Here is a 10,040-nt window from a genome sequence, read left to right as displayed (position 1 = left end):
GAGGTATCCCAGTCTACTGGATCTTCACTTCTAGCAAGAGGTAGAGCACCCTGCTAGGTAATCCCAGTATTCAAACCTGGATGGTCTCGAGATGTTACACCAATACTCTGGACTGTGGCATAGGAAGGGTGAGGAACAGGCATCTATGTATGTATTTATTTTGTCTCCCTGCCTCTCCTTACCAGAGGGAATTAGCCTGCCTGGGATGAGAAGAGGCAGCCTGTGCTGGCAGCAAGGTAAAAGGCACGGGGAGGCTTTGCAGCAGCACGTGCCTGAGGCAAGACAAGAGGCATACCAAGTACAACTCTTAAGCCATGCTGCTGCTGGAAATCCCCTGGAATTAGCTTCCCCTCATGATGCAGATATTTCTTCTCTCCATAGCTCACCTGTAGGCCTGTCCAACTGAGCAAACTGCTCCTGAGAGGGGTAGGAGGGGACCAGGAGACGATATGGTACACCACAGCACTACCATCTCAGGGCTAGCAGTAGATCTGGGGTCTGAATAGGAGTGAGGAGACAGAAGACAGGGCCAAAGGGAGTCAAACCTCTGCCAAAATTTGTTTTTCCATGACTTTTCACTTACCTGATTAGTGACATATTACAAGAGACAGTCTGGAGGAGCAAGAACCATTTGTCTACAAGCCTCTAGCACTGATCAGCTGGATCTTTCTTCCCCCACAGAGGAGATTGCTATAGTAGTCCTGGAAAGGAAGGGAAAAGCCAAAGCAAAGAAACGATCAAGCTAACAAGAGGAAAATCTCCTCTGGCTGGCATGTCTCTTGCTCACCTTGATTAGTCGAGCAGGATATAGACATAAAATTACAATTGCTTCCTCCATTCCCCCTTGCCCCCCCTTTATGTGGGGAAGATGTTAAAAACGTCAGGCTTGATTTACCCTGACACTCTGACTGACTCATGACAGCTATAAATCCTCCCCACCAAACGCAATCTCCTCTACCTGCTGCACGGCTGCAGATGGCAAGGGGAGGAGGTGGGGAAACGTGGTCTCCCCCTCTCGCTGTGCACATCAAGCCCAATAACTTCTTCTTTCACCCACCTCAAAAGAAGAGACAGGCAGCTTTTGTTCAGGTTGCTCACGCTTTTGCGCAAGTGTGTTTTAAACAAGGCCATGCGATATCTCTTTCGCTTTGTGGCTGTCTGTGTTCATTTTTATTGATGCAAGAATCTGGATATGTGCTGGAGCACACACGTTCAGCTCAATCTGACCACTGCCAACTGCATTACAGCTCAATTTCAGCAGGGCGATTAGGTCCAAAAGGAGAAAGGAGAAAAAAAATAAAAATAAACACCAACCTATCCTTGTGCAAACTTCCAGGCAAGAGAAGCATAGAAGGCAATAGCTGAAGTGTGTTTTGGATAGAATAGCAATAGAGAGCTCTAGCCAGGAGGGAAGGAAAAGGGGTAGATAAAAGGAGACAGGGAAAGATCTAATAGGAGAAGCGGATGCGGTGCAGTCTGGGATACAGTTCTGGCATGTCTCCAGAGGCCAAAACAGTTCCTACAGGATGGAGGTTTTCTTTTAAAAATACTAATGGGCTGATTTGCAGAGCTGCCTGGCTCCCAGGTCTCCCACAGAAACTACTCCTCAAACATCATTAACATGTGTGCACTGCTGAGAAAGCCTTCCAAATATGACCCCACAGCCATGCTGCCTGACTGTGGCAGCCGACTCAGTACCTAAATGAGCGATGAAAAGGATCTGCCTCCCCTTGCCCAGCCATCACACACCATCCTCACATGCCAGTGTTTGCTGCGGCACTGTCACACCTCACAGCTGGGATGAGATTCACACATTTGGCTCTTACCTCTCGAGGCCACTGCTGGGCCTCAGCCTCATGGGCTTGTGGTGTCCTTCACTTCTCTGAGTCCAGATGTTTCCCGTGAGAACCATGACGTAGCCCAGCATCATCGCCCTTCCTTTATCACCTGCCCTGCGCTTCCTCATCCAGTACACAAGGTCTCACGTGGTGGGAGAAGACCCTGGGGAGATCCATCCCTGAGGAAAGAAAGTGCTGTCAGCCAAACTCACAGCAGCTACATCCTCCAGCGCTCAGCCCCTGAGCCTCTGTTTAAACACAAGAGGACATAGCAGGTGTAAGAACATGGCCACAGCCTTGCCAAAGGGAGAAGCGAGGAAGCAAATGAGTGATGGGATATCTATGGCCCTCTTCTTGCTGCAAACCCTTCAGTTATGTTCAGGATCCCCAGGGATCTGCCTACCATGACCATCAAGTCCCACTTCACATCTATTCTCCTCTTTTGGACTCCACAACAGCACACAGCAATGAAATACATATGTAATTAGGCACTTCAGAAAAATGGATTTCCCTTCATTTTCTTTAAACCTTCTGCTTAATGAGTACGCCAGGTAACCCTCAGAACTTGAATCACAAGACACTGCAAACAATCATCTGTGCCACCTCTTCTACTCCACTCTGGACTGTACGTAGCTTGATCATACCCCTCTCCCAGCTGCCTCTCTACTCAATCTGCTTAATCTCTCCTTGCATGGAAGCTCCCCTGTACTTTTGATCTTTCCGAGGTTTCTTATACCCTTCCCAAGAGAAGGCAGTCACAACTCCAGTGGTGGCAATTTTAGAGGGAGAACTTCATTCTCACCCTACTGGTAACACATCTAATTCCTGGTTTTGACCACCACTGAACATGGGTGAGACATCTAAAACCCATGCCAATGTTGGCAGAGAGCTGGCCACCACGCAGAGTTATTGACAGAGCCCAGCATCCCCTTACCATGGCTATTCCAGATACTGAAGGATCAACAAAATTGTTCATGTTGTACTTTCAGGAGGTTGCTGGAAGGATACTTTGTCAAATTACTGGAGGGACCAACAAGACATATTCTGGGGCTTGGGGCTACTTGTATTTACTAGCAGAACCACTACCAAGTTTATTATCTTATCTACAAAAACAAACCCAGAAACCTCTCCATCTCAAGAGGGAGAAAACACCATTTGCACAGTACAATACAACACAACAATTCTCGGTGACATTGGCACGCTGAGCTCCCTTTTGCAATCTCCTGGTTAAGAAAAGTTCCAAAAAAATGTGTGTTGTGCGATAAACAAAAGCAGCACAGCTGGAACTCCTGTGATATGGAAGCCCGTTTCTCTGTAGTTATTTATAAGCTTTTCTTTCCAATAGTTGGTAGCTTCATAAACTAGAGCAGATCAATACACCTGAAAAGTTAGAGGCAGATCAGAGGGAATTAGACGACACTGGTGTATGCATCTTTAGAAATTGGAAGAGAAGAGCTGATCAAAACGTGTAGGTCAAAAAAGCCTTTTGAAAATGTTTTTTTTTTCAATCAGGTATTTTCTCCATTTCCAAATAAATTTTTCAAGGTGTTTGACATGAAAAAAAAAAAAAGCCTATTTTATATTTTTTTCTTATCCCCAAACCCTGATCTTTCCCATTGAAAAATGCCAGAAATCAAATTTACCATGGTTTGGGGAGTTGGGGCAGGGAGAAATCTGACATGGGTTATTTTATCTCGAGTCTTATTTTCGCTAATTTTTCACTCAAATCCAGTCACTGCTTTTTTAAGCTGCTCAGAAAAAGAAAAGAAAAAGCATTCTTTTCTCAGCAGAAGCACTGTACCTTCTGGACAGATGTGGTTATTCTTCATGTGCAAAAAACTTACAGGCTCCAGGCTGCTGAGACAGACCAGAGATCACCCCCAGCCACGGGAATGCGAACACAGCATCAGGGTTTCTCTTCTGCGAGGCCAGAAACCGAGTCCAACTCTCCAAGTTGCCTCTGAGCCACTTCCCCAGGCTGTCTGCAATCCAAATCAAATCACATCTGACTTCAGGCCAAGTTCGGGAAACTTGATTATCCTTCTCCCCCTATCCGATGGGAGATGGCAGATTGAGGAGAAAGAGAAAGGAGGAGTGAAAAATTAACACAAGCACTTAAGATGTTATGAAACTGCAATATGCATCTCTAGCCTGCCCCCTGGCCCTCAAGCCCATACATTATTTAACAGAAAAGAAAGCATAAATGAGCCAGAACAATAGCTAGAGGGAGGGAGAGGAATATATATATATATATATATTTAATTCTTTAAACCATGCCCATTAGTTTTGTTTCTTATTTAGGATACTGCATTAATCATGCTAATATTTTACAGCCGGGCTGTACACTTTAGCCATTACTTTAATCAAACCCATCAGCGTACCCAAGAACACGCTACCAGGTGGGAATAGCTGCTACCGCTTGCTGTTAATTACTTTGCATTTTACAGCAATCAGCAGGCAGGGGCTGAGATCATAATAAATTCATGACTTATGGGTCCATAAAATCATTACCGTAGGAAAGTATGTTTTATCAGGCATTCGTCGGGCTGCTGCTCAGAGAGAGATTTCTTGAAGGAAATGACACCCATGAAATTAAACCAATCCTTGCAGTCAGCAGAAATGCTAATGTGGGCACAAACAGAGCCGAGGCTTGTGTGGAGCAGAGGGGTGGGGGGAGCAGAGGGAGGGGAAGATGGAGAAGGACTTTGCCAGCCTAGAAGGAGGGGAAACACTGGGAGAAAGCCAGCCCCCCCCAGGACAGGCGGGATGGAGGCAGGACAGAGCACTGGAAGAAAAAGGAAGAACCAAGAGCAGGACGCAGGGCTGCTAAGGGGTCTGAGCATCACCATCACTGTGACAGCCTGAACCTGCAGCAACATTGCTCCATGGGGCATCTAAGCATAGGGACATAGAGGGAAAATTTACTCTCACTCTTCTAACAGGAGGGTTCCATCCAGCTAAAGACACACTGACAAGTTGACATGCAGCAGCTTCAAAAGCCTGGGCTATATTCGCTCTCCGATGGCAGTTTTCCAAATGGGAACACAACACATTCATGACTAATCACAAAATCTCTTCCCTTAAATGATGCGCCTGTGGCTTTGCACATAGGTAACGTCAGCTTGGCCTGAACTTCCTATCCCCACATAGGGTCATCCAAATCCAGAAGCTTTAATTCAATCACCTAGAAGCCCACGCAGATTACATGGGATGTTACAGATGTGATCAGTTCAGGACCCACTCCACATCGAGCACGGCAATGCCATCGCAGTAAAATCGAGAGCGACAGTGAAATCAAGCAGTGTCAAATTGACATAAAGCAGCAATAAAGAAGCCTCAGGATTTGAGAAGCATGAAAGGAGCCTAAATGAACTTGCTGAATATTTTCTGAGTCTTTTCTGCACTCACATAAAATCCCATGGCACTTCCAGAGTCATTAGCCCTGCCAGTTCCTAAACAACAAACAATAAGTTCACTTTTAATTTTTTTTTCTTTCTTCCCCCCCTCCCCAATCTGAGACTGAGTTTTCTTTGGCGAGAAGCCACTGGCTCTTTAAAGCTCTTGTGTTTCTTGGCCTGTGAAAATGAAAAAGTGGAATGCCAACTAGAAAATACCCCCAAAGTGTTAAATTGGCCAAGCCCTTGTTTTTTACTGTTTGTTTCACTTCGAAAATACTAAGAAAGCTCAGTCATAGCTGGTTTGTTTGGTTTATTTGCCTCTTCCAATTACACTGTGCAAACAGGGAACATTATTTAGTGTTATTTAAGCATGAAATTATAACAGATCATTTTAAATATCAAGGTCCTAAAAATAAATCTTTCTATCAAAGCACAGCACGTCTAGATCTACTAGCTTGTTAACATCCACCAGAGTGGGCAGATGGCAGGAAAACCATGGTGGACAACTCGCCACGTACAAGTTTTGTTGCTTTCTTTTCTGAGGATCATGAAAACCTGGGCAGCTTGGCTCTAGGACCGCACTGCTGGGGCTGGTATCAGAAGAGACATAGGAGCAGAGCCAGCATCACAGCCAGAGCAAGCCTGATGTCCCCCAGAACATCATCCTGCACAGTGCCCTGGGCTCTTCCACTTCCACACAGCCCAGAGGAGCAACATCAGCTGAGAGTCACCTGAGATCTTGAGAGAAGCTCTCTCTCTGGGTCTCACCTCTGTGGGAGTGGTCTGTAAGAGGGTTTTTGTTATTTCTTCACCCCAGGAGGTTTTCCTACAAGAAAAGTGTGCCTTCAGCATGCCACACAGCTCTGTGTGGTACCTACACTCCCATTCCATGGAGAATGGGTCCCCACACCCTTACAGTTAAACCAGGACTCTCGGCCAGATCACATCATGGCTCCCTCTCCAGGCACTGCACCTGGATTTCTTTCCCTTAAAATCTAGGGAGACATGGGAAGACACAGAAAGAGATCAGTCCATGCCAGCCAAAAGGAGAAGGCATGGACCTACGCTATGGGAGATGCTCCCAGGTCTAGTTTAAGCTCATCAGAGGTTTCCACACTATAGTCCAATGAGCCAACACCACACAGAAATAACAGCCCCCGGACTACATTAGCCTGACACCAACTTTCATCCAGCTTCTAGCTACCTTGTGCTACATCAAAGTGTCCTCGGTGTCATATCTGGGGCCTCAGAGCAAGCCCCAGGGCTCAGGTTGCAGAAATGCTTATGCCAAAACCTCCTGTGCAGACCCATCAGCCACACAAGACAACCACAATCTCACTCTCCAGTCCTGGCCCCACACAGTGAGCTCCCCACAGACTGCAGCAGAGCCACCGAGCCCCTTCCCCTCCTTCCAGACCGCTGGTGGATCAGAGGTGACATGCAAACAAAAACTCTTTGTGTAGAATAAGCCGTGGGTAAGAGCAGGTTGCGGCGGAGCTCTGCTGTCCCCAGACACACTGCTTTTTCTTTGCAAGCTGTCTTTACCTTAAGAAACCCCAATCACTCTAATCCCTGGGAGTAAACTGCTCCAACCACAGCCCAGACAGCTGCTCACTGCTCAGCATCGCTCGCCTGGCTTCAGCCCTGGCTGAGAGGGAGCAAGGGGGAACCAAGACCTACAGCCAGATGCTCCGTCAGCCCCTCAGGAGCTCCTAACCACCCAGGGCAAGCAAGCCACAGCCTCTCTGTGTGATAAGCTATTTTTCCTATGGGTTTGACATCTCTAGTTAACCCCTTCCCTACCTCCCCAAGGGACAGGAATGATCCAGACCTCACTTCAATATCTCTCTGTAACAGCAATCCCCAAGATTCAGAAGGGCAACAAAGCACAGCAAGCCATAAGGGAAACATTGGCCCAGAAGCCAAGCCTACCTTTACCCTCAAAGAATTAGGCCACATTACCTGGGCTACACCCGTCTGTGTGGCCCAGGGCTGGATCCTCACCTTTTTGCTTCCCTGTAGTGGGTTCCAGGTTGGCTATTTCTATTGGGGCCATAAGTAACTTCATCTGACAGGTACTGCAGCCTGGAGATTTCCCTGTTATGGTCCTACCCAGCTATAAATATCCTTTTCTTCTTTAGGGAAGAGCGTCTGACCCGAAGTGTATGAAGCTTCCTGACAGGCTGGAAAAAGAGAAGAGAAGAGGTTTAAATGTCAGCTAAAACAATCTTCATTTTCTTTTCTAAATTTGCAAAGCTCCCCAAGTCACTGGAGTGAGGCATTTGCCTGTTTGAAGTTCAGCCTGAAAATCCTTTTGCAAAATATTTGCTGAAACACAATAATGTTGGAATTGGAGGGGATTAAAACGGCTTCTGTCCTTGCCCCATCCCCCCTGAAGCCCCTCTTTAAGAGGGTTTCTGTAGAGGCAGGGACTTAGGTCCCTATGTCTTGAAGGCGCAATACAAAAGAGAGAGGGAAAGAAATAAAAACGTAAAGCTCGTAACATCACTATTATTGAAATGCCTCATTTGACATTTTGACTGTTTCAATTAGCTAACAAGGAACGCTCCACTTAATCCACTCTCAGATGCTGAAAGAAACTAAGTCTTTCCCTTCCCCCATCCCAGATCCCGCCTGGCAGCTACTTCCCAGCCTCCGGAGAAATCCCAGCCCAGGTGACGGCTCCTGCCCCAGGGAAGACATCAAGCCAGAGCCTACCCAGCCCAATGCCGGCTGACATTAGGGACCATCCTTCCCCCAAACCCTATGCACCTTCAGACACAGCACCAGGAAGTCTGGGGAGGAAGCAAAAGGGCACCCCAAAAAAACCCAGCCAGTGCCTTTTCTTACGACTTCAGGAAACACAAGAGTAACATGGTACTGTCCAGACCATCAGAGAGCTGGCCTCTCTCCCTCGTCAGGATTAATCAACAAAGACCCCTTGCTGGTTTGAACTGTGGCAAGCTGAAAAATTACCTGCAATGATTTGGTACCTGCAAGAGAGGATGAAACATTGTGAAAGCATTCCCCACCTCCTGCACATGGTCCTGGGCTAATTCAGCTGGGTTTGTTTTATTTCTCCAGGATTTACCCACTGCTGTGATTTTATGTTAAGGAAGCTGAAGTGCTGGGAGCTCTCCTGTTGGCACATGTCATGGCTAGAGCTTTCCTCCACAAAGCATTTTACCACCTTTAAACACATGCACATACGGTCTCCATCCCACGGGTGAGCTGCTGCATGCTGCGGGCTGGGAGGGGGACTCATGGCCATTAGAGGGGAGACACTACACACTCCATAAAGTCAGGGCCATCGCCTTCAGCTGGGGGAGCTCTCGGGGAGATTGATTACCCTACCAGGAGCACTTTACTTGCCTTGGGCAGAAAAGCAATTCAGCAGCTCTTCCGTGGCCTGACTTTCACAGACAGCTCTCCAGGCACCACCAAGAATATTTTCTCCCACGTTTGGAAGTGGAGGAGAGCGCAAGGAAGGAATGATGCATGCAAAGCCACGCAGGTGTCTGATGTCCACAGCACAACACCTCACGCAAAAAAATGGGGTCTTGGAGGCAGTAGGCTCTTACAGACCTCAGTCAGGCAATGTTATCCACCCTTTGTGGGTGGCTCCTGTGAGAAGCTGCTAGAAGCTTCCCCGGCTCCAAGTCAGACCTGCCGCTGGCCAAGGCCGAGCCCGTCAGCCACAGTGGTAGTGCCTCTGGGAGAATGTATTTAAGAAGGGAAACCTGCAGTGAAGAGGGGATTGGAATGTGAGAGAAACCCCTGTGCAGATACCAAGGTCAGTGAAGAAGGAGGGGAGGAGGTGCACCAAGGAGGCTGATGCCCCTGCAGCCCGTGGTGAGTCGGCAGGCTGTCCCCCCCAGCCCATGGAGGGGAGCGAGGGAGCAGATGCCCACCTGCAGCCTGGGGAGGAGCCCACGCTGGAGCAGTGGGATGCCCCTGAAGATGGCCATGACTCCATGGGAAAGCCCCCACTGGAGCAGTCTGTGCCTGAAGGACTGTGGCCCATGGAAAGGACCCACACTGGAGCAGTTCGTGAAGGACTGCAGCCTGTGGGAAGGACTCATGTTGGAAAAGTTCACGGAGAACTGTCTCCCATGGGAGGGACCCCACGCTGGAGCAGGGGACAAGTGAGGAGTCCTGCCCCTGAGGAGGAAGGCGCAGCAGAGACAACATGTGATGAACTGACCCCAACCCCCATTCCCTGTCCTCCTGTGCTGCTGGAGGGGAGGAGGTAGAGAATTCGGGAGTGGAGTTGAGCCAGGAAGGAGGGAGGGGGAAATGTGTTTTAAGATTTGGTTTTACTTCTCATTTTCCTGTTTTTATTTGATTGGTAACAAATCAAACTGTTTCGTTTTTTCCCCAAGTTGAGCCTGTCTTTTGCCCACGACCATAAGTGGTGAGTGATCCCTCCCTGTCCTTGTGTTGACCCATGAGCTTTTCATTATATTTTCTCCTCCCCATCCCACTGGGCGGGAGGAGTGAGTGAGCAGCTACATGGTGCTTTGTTGCTGGCTGGGCTTAAACCATGACACTGTCCCAACCAAGGACAATACTCTCCATTGGAGGAGAGCAAAATCGTGCCCGTTTCGAATAGCCTTTTCCATTGCTACTTTAATAACTCCCATAACCTCAGCTTGCCACAGGTATGTTAGCAAGAGATGTAATTTCCTCTATGCATGAGGAAAAATCAAAACAAATACAAGTGTTTCCAGGATCACCTTTCCCAGTACAGCCTGCCTTCCTTTCGCACAGAAACCAGCCAGCTTCATAAGAGCTATGCCAGATG

General features: G+C 47.9%; 1 long non-coding RNA gene across 1 annotated transcript; it reads right to left on the bottom strand.

The window, feature by feature from the left end:
• Nucleotides 1–597: 597 nt before the first annotated feature.
• Nucleotides 598–7,396, bottom strand: LOC115349461. The gene is made up of 4 exons (XR_003926092.1): nucleotides 7,241–7,396; nucleotides 3,683–3,887; nucleotides 1,827–2,017; nucleotides 598–701 (listed from the first exon to the last, which is right to left on the bottom strand). It is a non-coding gene; the product is annotated as an uncharacterized LOC115349461 (long non-coding RNA).
• Nucleotides 7,397–10,040: the final 2,644 nt, after the last annotated feature.

This window comes from Aquila chrysaetos, chromosome 12, assembly GCF_900496995.4.
Source record: "Aquila chrysaetos chrysaetos chromosome 12, bAquChr1.4, whole genome shotgun sequence".
Lineage (NCBI taxonomy): Eukaryota > Metazoa > Chordata > Aves > Accipitriformes > Accipitridae > Aquila > Aquila chrysaetos.
This window is presented reverse-complemented; position numbering and strand designations above follow the sequence as displayed.